General features: G+C 39.1%; 1 protein-coding gene across 1 annotated transcript in view; it reads left to right on the forward strand.

Moving 5' to 3' along the window:
- The first annotated feature begins 984 nt into the window (after positions 1–984).
- Positions 985–12,673, forward strand: part of NPFFR2 (neuropeptide FF receptor 2) — a 102,531-nt gene continuing 90,842 nt past the window's right edge. Inside the window, exon 1 of the mRNA XM_003898786.5 lies at positions 985–3,441. The gene's annotated coding sequence lies outside the window, so the exon portion shown is untranslated. The remainder of the gene's footprint in view (positions 3,442–12,673) is intronic.

Consider the following 12,673-nt stretch of genomic DNA (forward strand, 5'->3'; position numbering starts at 1 on the left):
GGTTCAAGGTGGTAGCCTGAGTGCCACCATATTTAAGCTAGCCATGAGAAGAATGTATGGCAGTGTCATCAACGGAGCTAGAGTATGTTTTGGGAAGAAGACCAGGATTCTAGTTTTAGACATGCTGAGTTTGAGGAGATGTTGACACAGACATTAACACTGTCAAGTAAGAGTCTCGTACTTACAGAGAAAATCTAGACTGGAGATGTAAATGTGGGGATCGCCTGCATATGCATGTTAATTAAGGCCAGTGGTGTGGATAAGAATGCATAGAAATTAGTGTAGCGTAAGAAGAGAAGTAAATCTAGCACTGAGCCTTAAAGAAATACCTATGTTAGGCTCGGCGACATGGCTCATGCTTATAATCCTAGCACTTTGGGAGGCCAGGGTGGGTGGGTTACCTGAGCTCAGGAGTTTGAGATGAGCCTGGGCAACATGTGAAACCCTGTCTCTACTAAAATACAAAACTTAGCCACGTGTGGTGGCACATGCCTCTAGTTCCACCTAGTTGGGAGGCTGAGGCACAAGAATTGCTTGAACCTGGGAGGCGAAGTTTGTAGTAAGTCAAGGTCATGCCACTGCACTCCATCCTGGGCAATAGAGAGAGACTCTGTCTCAAAAAAAAAAAAAAAAAAAAAAAAATGAGCGCAGTAGCTTACGTCTGTAATCCCAGCACTTTGGGAGGCCAAGGGATCACGAGGTCAGGAGATCAAAACCATCCTGGCTAACATGGTGAAACCGTGTCTCTACTAAAAACACAAAAAATTAGCTGGGTATGGTGGCATTTGCCTGTAGTACTAGCTACTAAGGGAGGCTAAGGCAGGAGAATCGCTTGAACCTGGGAAGCGGAGGTTGCAGTGAGCCGAGATGGTGCCTCTGCACTTCAGCCTGGGCGACAGAGCAAGACTCCATCTCCATCTCAAAACAAACAAACAAAAAAACAAAAAACAAAACAAAGAAAGAAATACCTATGTTAAATGGCTGTGTAGGAAAATAAAAATTTAAAAACAGCCTGTAAAGGATACAAAAAATGAGTAGCCAGAGATGCAGGGTAAACAAACAAAAAATAGGGGATTATGAGGAAATATATGCCAAGAGGAGGAACTGTTACACATAGAAATCAAGCTGTTCAAAGGCCAAATAAGATGCAGACTGAAAAACATCCATTGTATTTCATTGTATTTCTCAACATGGAAGTATTGATGATTTTTGCAAGATTGGCGAGAGGGTCTAACTGGAGTGGGTTGCTAAGTGGATGGGAAGTGAGGAAATGCAAATCGACAGATTGGACAGCAGAACAGTGCAGTTGTTCCTGAGAAGGAATGATGTATTACACTTAGGCCTTGAAGGAAAACAGTGGGATTTTCATATTGTTTTGTTTTAAATGGAAGATCTTAACATATATAAAAGCCAGGAATAATTCATTTCACAAGGAGAGAAAAAATATACAAGAGAGTGTGAAAAACCTGAAAATATGGGAGAGGGTGGGAAGAAAAGCTCACCATTGTAGACATGGGCTTTAGCTAGGAGAAAGAAAGACAACCTTCTCTATTAAAACCAGTTATAGCAAAGAATGATGAATGAAAGCGTGGAAGTTAAAACAGGGTGTGTAGGTGTTTACAGGAGAAGTACTCAGGGAGAGGTGCATATCAGGTCCTTCCCTAGTTTTATATAATTTTCTTCTGCTTATGGATATAGTCTATTGTTTTCAGTGGTGGTGGAATAGTAGGGGTGGGGAGCAGGAGAATAGTTCTTGCAGTGTGTTGTTTCATGATACAGAAATGGAATCATAGTTTAAATGATTGTTACATAAGTTTTATATTTCTTTTAATTTGTAATAGAATCCTAGCAAGCTAGACATTACCTCACTGTCTCATCAAAAGCATTGCTATTGTTTTCATTCATTTTAACAACTTATTTTTCCAGTGGTATGAGGGATTATGTAGAGCAATGATCCACAATTATTTTTGCACTTTGATTTCAGAATCTCAGGTTGAATACAAAATGCTTTTCTCTTCTTAGTTTTATTTTACCCAACTAACTTATTATTCTATGCTATGACTCCTGTATTATCTCTTTAATATCTTTTTCTTTTCTATGACTTTCTGTGCCTTGAGTATCCTGATAAACTTTAGAGAAGTGGAACCAGTATCCTTACCTTGAACTTGGTAAAGTCTTGGGAGAAATACCCCTTCCTAAATCCTCAGTGTAATCATCATCCAGTTTTAAACACATCACACACACACACACACACACACACGTCAGAATTTGCAACTTTAATCCAAGACCAAGGAATCCTACTTTAAAAGGTCTGTCTCACCATAGGCTTTTTTTTTCCCCTGTATCCCACATGTACCAGTGATATAGGTGGAGAAATGTAGTAGATAAAGAAATGAATTTGGCTTCTGGAGCTGTTCTTTCATTTAAATACCACTTCTGTCATCTTAGACAAGTCACTAAACCTTGGTTCCTCTGTGTGGATCGGAAATAATTATACACCAACTCTTCACAAACCTAGGGTACTCACGTGAGGATTAGCTCCAATAGGCTCCTCACAGGTTTTTCATGCTTGAAGCACCATTAATTATCCCCTTCTGAGTGTATAAATCTCTAAGTTAATCCATTAAAGTCTAGTCATGTTCTCTCTATTAGCAAGACCCAACTGGGCAGATAGTCCTATTAGGATCATTGTGAGTCTCCCCAGGGTTCTCCCCCTTCCATTTCTGATTATGCTGTGAATAAATTTCCAGAATTTCAGAGGAGTTTGCTTGCAAGCTAAAAGGTCTTTGCAAAGACTCAAAGAATAGGGTCTGCTTCAGACAGAGGGAGGGTTTGCAATATGCGATGAACCTCTCAGTCCCATTAGAACCTTAAAGATGATGATAGCTCACATTTAGTGTAATGCTTAATTTGTACAAGACTATTCCAGGCACTTTTGCATGTAGACAGATAATTCTCAGATTACCCTCTGATTAATATCATCATCATCTCTATTTTACAAACGAGGAAACTGAGGCACAGAGAGGCTAAATCACTTGTCCAGGATCTGGAGCCAAGTAACAGCGATGATGCTAGTCATACTGATGCTTCCTTTTCTTTGCTGCACTCGGATTCTGAGTTTCACAAGAATGTACCTGGGTGCCCATTAGCGGGATATGAATAGTTTTTTCGGAACCCCAGCGGCCAGCTGGTGCCTCCTGGAGAGTGACGTCTTATCTTAACCGGACAGGGAGGCGGGGAGCGAGTGCAGAGCACTCAGCGCCCTGCACCGCGGCGGGGCAGCCTGGAGCGGAGCAGGGAGCCCGAGGCGGACAGACGTCTGCTGGGGTTGAGCCGCCAGACCGCGAAAAGTAGCTGGAGCCAGAGCAGGGACAGAACCTGTTGCTGCAGACCCGCTTGGTGGATTCTGGTTCCCACCGCCGACAGGGCTCGCCGGGAGAGGTAACAGCATGGGCCAGTCTGGCTGGGAGCCCCCGCGTAAGGGCGCGATCCCTCTCTAATGCCTAACGCTTGCCTTGATGATACATATTAGCGATTGGGGACTGACATCTTGGATTTTTCAAATCCCTTCCTAATTACACAGGCATCCCTTTGGTCACTGGCCCGACATTGGGGGACTTCTCTGCCCTGGATGTCTGCACCACAGATGGCTGTGGCCCCAGGCTTGCAGAGCAGGGACCTGGTCAAGGGATGTGGGGCGCTTTCTTAACCTTAGAGTTCCCCCCAAATCCTCTCCAGGGCTGTATTGTAACTTTGTTGAATTTCCTTAGCCGGTTTGAAGCTAGTGAGTTTCTAAACTGTTTTCATCCGTGATGCTTCTGCACAATGATCTTTGTGTATCTGAGGCTTCATCCTGTGCATTTCCACTTACTAGAAAAGCTAAAATAAGGTTTCTGAGCTGCGTCCAGGACACCAGAGTCCTTATTGAAGGCGTTTGGATAGGTTTTAATCCCCTTCCGGGAGTGAGATAGGGTTTCCAGACAATACCATTTTAGTTCTTCTGCCAAACTATCAGGCATTTTCCAACAGTGCTGCCCTAGGTCAAATTTAGGGTCTGGAGGAGAGGAAAATGATCTTCTTCAAGCTATCATTCCAGTTAAAGACAGAACTACTAATTAAAAACCAAAAATACATTTGTTCATTTCCCATTTCCCCTCAGCTAGACTGCAGATCTTTGAAATATTAATTTATTTTTTTAAAATCTTATTTATAACATGAATTATACTAAGATGGTGGTTTACTTTTTTTAAATCCAAATATGCAAAGTTGTTGTAAACGTATATCTAAATTTCTAATTCCATTCACATCCAAATAACTTTCAAGTGGTAACAACTAATGAGAGGAAGGATGGAAAAATCAATGGTTTGTAAACTGTGAAGGACATATTTTTGTTTCCATCTGGATTTCTAATTAAACCATAATAAATTGAGTAAAATTATAATAATGATGAATCTAAGTTACGGTTGAATTTGTAAAATGGCTATAACATGCTCAAAAATAGTGCCATTATCATCAATAGAATGGTAATTGTATGCAGAATTCAGTTAGAATATTTCATCTGTTAAAAATGTCTATAGGTTGATCATTTAATAAAACGGTGATGCAATACAGTGCAGTAACAGTACTTACTGCACTGAATTTAAAGGCACATATTAACATTAAAGACTGGCTATTGTAATAATGAAAAATGTGCTTTCTTTATTGCTTGAAAATAACAATATATCACTTCCTATTCTTTTTCTCAATATTTGTTTTTTCAAAATCCATACACCCCAATAAGATCTTTCTACTAGCCATGATTTCTTCATGTCTATAGAAAACTTCAGAGCATTTGAGGCTTAAACTTATTTTTGCTTCATCTATCTATTTGTCTGTTTTATCTGGCAGTTTTATTCTTGGTGCATTTTGTGAACACATTATAAAGTATCTAAAATTATATATTAGAAATTCGTTGTTTTATTTGTATGATTATTTTATCCCATAGTTCCTATAAATCATACTACTCACTAATACTATCTTTTACAGATGCCAAAGACTATAGGTTGAATAAATATGAATTCACTATAAACCAATGAATGATTTCTTCCTGAAGTATCAGTTTATTTATTATAGTTGTTCTTTGGCTCTGTGTGTGTGTGTGTGTGTGTGTGCATGTGTGTGTGTGTGATTTTTTATGAGAATTCCATGCAAATGCCTCCATGATATTATAAACCTTTTCACTGTATTGCATTAAAATGGATTTCCAGCTGTAATATGGAACACAAAATAAGGACAACTTCATGCCTCAAAGCTTCAGATACTTAAAAATAATAATTTTGTAAAATACTACCCTCCTTATTATGGAAAAAAGGACATTTATTTTAGCTAAATATTTTAAAACTGTCAAGCACATTCAAAGAAAATGGGATAAATATAATCTCATATTCCTAAAACATATCTGGATTAGTCTATTCTCATGCTGCTATAAAGGACTGCCTGAGACTGGGTAATTTATGAAGGAAAAATATTTAATTGACTCAAAGTTCTGCAGGACTGAAGAGGCCTCAGGAAACTTACAATCATGGCAGAAAGGGAAGCAAACATGTTCTTTTTCATGTCATGGCACGAAGGAGAAGTGCCAAGCAAAAGGGGAAAAGCTCCCTATAAAACCATCAGATCTCATGAGAACTCACTCACTATCATGAGAATAGCATGGCAGTAACTGCCCTTATGATTCAATTACCTCCCACCGGGTCCCTCCTGGCAACACATGGGGATTACAAGAACTACAATTCAAGATGAGATTTGGGTGGGGACATGGCCAAACTATATCAATATTTATATAGTATTTTAATAATCTTAACAAATTGTTCCCTTAAACATGTGCATTTTATGCTTACCATTAACCTGATGTTAACAGTTAATTTTCCTTTCCTCTCTGTTTCCCTTTGATTTTAAGTTCTAGCTTTATGGATAAATTGGTTCTTAAATGAATTTTCCAATTGCCTTGAAACTGAACGTTAAGGCTTCAGGGAGACTTTCACTCCATTAGACTAGAAGGAAATGGAAATATACTACCCATACAAAAAGATGCAATGGTCACTACAGCAGACAGCTGTTGAGAATGGTCTGGTATCCTTGCTTTGTGGAGTTTTCAAATACGAGACTTCTAAAAGTAAAGAAATTAGGTTTCTTCCCAGTCAGGCTTCTAACTGGCTCTGTGCCTCAGGCAAATCATTTAACTTCTCCATGTCTAAGATTCCTCAAATGTAAAAGGATGAATTATAATTTGATTTCTAAAATCCTTTCACCCCTCTAGATTTCTCTGTTTCTATGGTAGAGGGCAGAGGATCCAGAGTGAGAAAGCTCATATATCCTTGCTTTGCCATTTGAGAGCTTCTGCCCTTAGGCAAGGCCCTGAAATTCTATAACATCAACACCTCCTCTACAAAATGGCCTAATAGAAGAAATTAACAGAATGATCTATTGTGCTGGATACTGTGTCTGGTATACAGGGGATGCACGAGAATGTTTTTAACACACGCATCTCTGAAATATCTAAAGGGATTTCTGCCTGTGACAAGGGAGGAAACGAGCTAAAAGCAGAGGAGTCTCTCCTGCATCTGCAGGTGGGCAATTCCCAGTATAGTTTCTATAGCATGTACCAGAGACCAGGAAAAGAGAGGTCCAGAGCCTCAAGCATAGTATGAATGCCTCCTTGATATCTTCCCATAGTTTAGCCCCGCCTCCCCTCAAAAAAAAGGCAAAGTGAGTCAGGACAGCATAAATATTAAATTTAATGCCACACACGAATGACAAGACATGTCCTATTCTGGTTTCCATGTCAAACTAGGCTTGATTCTATTACAGCTAAGCATACCAGCTAGGTCGTATAATGACAATCAGAATAATTGCACAATCCAAATCACTCCACACCAGTAATTAGAAAAGAGAAAGAAAAAAGAAACAAACAAAATAACTCCTGAAATGCCAAAATGTTGGTTCTCTTTCAACTGTATTTCCATTTAAAATTTAAAGTTTTCAAATATTACGAAAGTATATTTCTTTTTTTTTTTTTTTTTTTTTTTTTTTGAGATGGAGTCTCGCTCTGTCGCCCAGGCTGCAGTGCAGTGGCGCGATCTCAGCTCACTGCAAGCTCCGCCTCCCGGGTTTACGCCATTCTCCTGCCTCAGCCTCCCGAGTAGCTGGGACTACAGGCGCCCGCCACCTCGCCCGGCTAGTTTTTTGTATTTTTTAGTAGAGATGGGGTTTCACCGTGTTAGCCAGGATGGTCTCGATCTTCTGACCTCGTGATCCACCCGTCTCGGCCTCCCAAAGTGCTGGGATTACAGGCTTGAGCCACCGCGCCCGGCCGAAAGTATATTTCTTACTATTTTCTTCTTGGGCTATTATAAGAGTCTTATTTAGGTGTCTACATAGAGTCTGGGTTCCATGTGGCAGTTGCAGACTAAAGTAACTGCCATTAGAACTGATGAGCCTTTTTCTAGTCCCTTAGACAAGTCTCAGTTGATCCGTATTTTCAGAATTCTGGAGGGTTTACCAAACGTATTAGAATATTATAGTTCTGGTTGCATTCCCACAAAATTTAGAAAACATCAATAATTTCCCAAAGCCAAATGAGATCAAAATATCTAAACTTAAGTGAGCTGTAACCATACACATTATCTCATTTAATCCTCATGATTTTAGAAATTGAGTAAGCTTACAATCCGTTTTTGGTGTTTAAAGAAACTGAGGCTCAGAAATAATTTGCCAAAGTAAATATGTTTACTAGTTTGAGGAACCAGGATAATGAACTCATGTCGTGTCCCAGTCCACATGTTTAAATTCTACACTGCAGGGCTCCCAACTATGTAGTAACAATAGCTTACAATCAAAGTACCAATTTCTGCATATACTGATCCTTTCCACATGAAAGCTATGTACCTAGGAAGAGATAAATATTACAGTCCTCATGAAGATTTTTCTAAGTGGAAGTAAGAAACATCGGAGTTATTTGTGAAACTTTTTGAAATGTACCGCCACAGATTACTGGGCTGGAGTTGGGTTTGGGTGGTATGTGTTTGTGTGTGTGTGTGTGTGTGTATACACACATTATATATATATTTTATATATATATATATAATATATATACATTTAAATATAAAGTATAGATATGATTCTGAGTCAAAATTATTTTCATGATTTCCCATAATGAAAAAAAATTGTCCCAATCCACATTGCCATTTTGTAGCCATAGACAGACTAATCTTAAGAATCTTAAGTGTTGTCTTGGACAGGAGGTATTTAGAAAAATTATAGCAAGAGGATAAATATTTCTTCAATTTAGCCTCACCAGAATGTGAGTTAAATCAAATAGTTATATATATTAGAATTTATCACCTGCAAACATACAAGGAAATAAGGACAAATTTTAGATTAAGTGCTTGCACATGACCTTATGATTCTCATATCTTGGGGGAGTTTGTGACTTATAAAAACTGCTTTATCTTACCAAGAGTGCCGTCTCAAACACCCTATCTCCTTGCTAAACGTAAACATTTAAAGAGGTGATACTTGCAGTGCTTAGGATTTCTCTCAAATTCCCTACTTTCCCTTAAAGTATGGAGTCTCATTTAAAATCTTTAAAGTACCTCATTTAGGCCAGGTGTGGTAACTCATGCCTGTAATTCCAGCACTTTGGCAGGTAGAGGCAGGAGGATCACCTGAGCCCAGTTCGAGACCAGCCTAGGCAACATAGTGAGATCCAGTGCCTACAAATTAAAAACAACCAAACAAACAAACACAAAGAAAGAAAAAAGCTAGCTGGTCATAGTGGCACATACCTGTAGTTCCAGCAACTCAGGAGGTTAAGGTTAAGGTGGAAGGATTGTTTGACCCCTGGAGGCTGAGGTTGCAGTGAGCCGTGATTGTGCCACTGCACTCCAGCTTGGGCAACAGAGCAAAATCTTGTTTGTAAAAAAAAAAAGAAAAAAAAAAAGGGTCTCATTTAAAGTCTCCAATTTTTCCTTCCCATTTTACTTCCTGTCCTTGCATTCTTGGCACACTGATAATAAACTGAATGTGGGGTCTCTCTAGGATCACACCTTCCACTCTTTGTAAGGATGCTGTATCTCATTTACAATAGACAACTCTCTCAGCAGAATTTACAGCCTTGCGTTTCTCTTTCTCCTTACTTATGATCTCCTCTTCTGTCTGGAATTCCCCATCCTCCACAGGTGTGCACAGTGTTTTCTTTGTTTGTTTTTGTCCTTGGGTAGCCATTTATATCATTTCTATCAGTGTTACTAAAGGCTTAGAAGCCTTTGGCTAAAATCTTCCCTGTTTAAGGGAGTTCCCTTTGTTCTTGCTCTTTTTTCAGCTGGAAAAACTACATTAAGTAATTTCTGTGATATATGCTTCTTTCAAAACTAGTGGCCCTGTGCTTCCCTTAACACAGAAGTATCAAAGATCAGCATGAGCTTGGCCAATATCCTGAGCTTGCTTTTCTTGATATTTTGATTATCTAGGTTTTAGTAACTTCTAATTCATGTTTACCTACAGAATTAGTGCCCAGCTTGAAGATTCTACAGTATCCAAAGCCTTACAATTTCTCACTGTCCGTATCCTCAGCTCTCATCTCTTTTTTCCTCCTCTTAGACCCTCAAGCCTTGAACATGCCAAGCTCATTCTCAATCACAGTTTTTGCACCTAATGCTCTCCCTGCCTGGAAATCGTGCCTCTCAGAGCTGCGCGGGATGGGTTCTTTAAGTCCTTTCATCTTGGGTCTGGAACGCCTCTCCACACTGCTGGTCATCACAGTATTGTCTGATTTGTGTCAAAGCCCACTTGCTAGTGGAGACTATCTCCATTTATGTGTTCACTTATCAATGATATTATTCCCCAAAATGAAATATAAGCTCCATGAGAGATGTACACTATGCATTCATATTTATTGCTGGCCTTAGTGCCTAGAACAGAGTCTAGCACATAGTAGATACTCAGCAAATAATTGTTCTGTGAAAATTTTACAGCCATTTCCCTATTAGATTCTCCTGCATCTTTTTATAAGTACAGACAAGTTGCCAAAACTTCAACCTTAAGTTGCTCCCATGATTCATTCCTGTTTCTAATTCTTTCCTGTTGATCCTACCTTAGCTAAAATACCAATAAGTATATATTTTTTCCTTTAATATGGAAAAAAATTTTGAAAAAGCTATCACTGCACCATTTTAATATACATTCAGGTTCCATAGTATCTGTATATGTTGGTTCCAAAGAATAATCTGGATCTGAGTACTAGGAAAAACTAAAATGAAAAGTAGCACAACATTTACTTTTTATTAAAGTTACATTAGCCATTCCATTATTTTCTCTCTTTTTTTCTTTTTTTTTTTTTAATTATACTTTAAGTTCTAGGGTACATGTGCACAACATGCACGTTTGTTTCCTATGTATACATGTGCCATGTTGGTGTGCTGCACCCATTAACTGGTCATTTACATTAGGTATATCTCCTAATGCTATCCCTCCCCCCTCTCTCCACCCCACGACAGGCCCTGGTGTGTGATGTTCCCCTTCCTGTGTCCAAGTGTTCTCATTGTTCAATTCCCAACTATGAGTGAGAACATACGGTGTTTGGTTTTCTGTCCTTGAGATAGTTTGCTGAGAATGATGGTTTCCAGCTTCATCCGTGTCCCTACAAAGGACATAAATGCATTCTTTTGTATGACTGCATAGTATTCCATGGTGTATATGTGCCACATTTTCTTTTTTTTTTTTTTTTTTTTTTTTAATTTATTTATTATTATTATACTGTAAGTTGTGAGAATTTTATGTGCATAACGTGCAGGTTTGTTACATATGTATACTTGTGCCCTGTTGGTGTGCTACACCCATCAACTCGTCATTTACATCAGGTGCTCCCAATGTGCAATCCCTCCCCCATCCCCCCTCCCATGATAGGCCCCGGTGTGTGATGTTCCCTTCCCGAGTCCAGTGATCTCATTGTTCAGTTCCACCATGAGTGAGGAGCAATGCAGTGTTTGGTTTTCTGTTCTTGTGATAGTTTGCTAGAATGATGGATTCCAGCTGCATCCATGTCCCTACAAAGGACACAAAACTCATCCTTTTTTGCTTATGGCTGCATCGTATTCCATGGTGTGGCTATGTAATGCCACATTTTCTTAATCAATCTGTCACTGGTGGACATTTGGGTTGATTCCAAGTCGCTGCGATTGTGAATGGTGCTGCAATAAACATGCGTGTGCATGTGTCTTTAGAGCAGCATAATTTATAATCCTTTGGGTATATACCCAGTAATAGGATGGCTGGGTCATATGGTACATCTAGTTCTAGATCCTTGAGGAATCGCCATACTGTTTTCCATAATGGTTGAACTAGTTTACAATCCCACCAACAGTGCCAAAAAGTGTTCTATTTCTCCATCCTCTCAGCCCTGTTGTTTCCTGACTTTTAATGATCGCCAATTCTAACTGGGTGTGAATGGTATCTCATTGTGGTTTTGATTTGCATTTCTCTGATGGCCAGTGATGGAAGGCATTTTTTTCATGTGTTTTGTTGGCTGTATGAATGTCTTCTTTTGAAATGTCTATTCATATCTTTACTTTTGATGGGGTTGTTTGTTTTTTTTTCTTGTAAATTTGTTTTGAGTTCTTTTGTAGGTTCTGGATAGCCCTTTGTCAGATGAGTAGATTACCCTTTCTCCCATTCTGTAGGTTGCCCTCTGTTCACTCTGATGTTTCTTTGCTGTGCAGAAGCTCTTTAGTTTAATGAGAGTCCCATTTGTCAATTTTGGCTTTTGCTGCCGTTGCTTTTGGTGTTTTAGACATGAAGTCTTTGCCCATGCCTATGTCCTGAATGGTGCCTACCTGGGTTTTCCTCTAGGATTTTTATGGTATTAGGTTAACATTTAAGTCTCTAATCCATCTTGAATTAATTTTCGTATAAGGGAGTAGGAAAGGATCCAGTTTCAGCTTTCTACTTATGGCTAGCCAATTTCCCAGCACCATTTATTAAATAGGGAATCCTTTCCCCATTTCTTGTTTTTCTCAGGTTTGTCAAAAAATCAGATGGCTGTAGATGTGTGGTATTATTTCTGAGGACTCTGTTCTGTTCCATTGGTCTATATCTCTGTTTTGGTACCAGTACCATGCTGTTTTGGTTACTGTAGCCTTGTAGTATATAGTTTGAGTCCAGGTAGTGATGCCTCCAGCTTTTGTTCTTTTTGACTTAGGATTGTCTTGGAGATGCGGGCTCTTTTGGTTCCATATGAACTTTAAAGCAGTTTTTTCAATTCTGTGAAGAAACTCATTTGGTAGCTTGATGGGGATGGCATTGAATCTATTACCTTGGGCATGGCCGACACGATATTGATTCTTCCTATCCATGAGCGGGTATGTTCTTCCATTGTTTGTGTCCTCTTTTATTTCAGTGAGCAGTGGTTTGTAGTTCTCCTTGAAGGGTCCTTTACATCCTTTGTAAGTTGGATTCCTAGTTATTTGATTCTCTTTGAAGCAATTGTGAATGGAAGTTCATTCATGATTTGGCTCTCTGTTTGTCTGTTACTGGTGTAAGAATGCTTGTGATTTTTTGCACATTAATTTTTGTATCCTGAGACTTTGCTGAAGTTGCTTATCAGCTTAAGGAGATTTTGGGCTGAGACAATGGGGTT

This window comes from Papio anubis, chromosome 3 (genome assembly GCF_008728515.1).
Source record: "Papio anubis isolate 15944 chromosome 3, Panubis1.0, whole genome shotgun sequence".
Taxonomy (NCBI): Eukaryota; Metazoa; Chordata; class Mammalia; order Primates; family Cercopithecidae; genus Papio; species Papio anubis.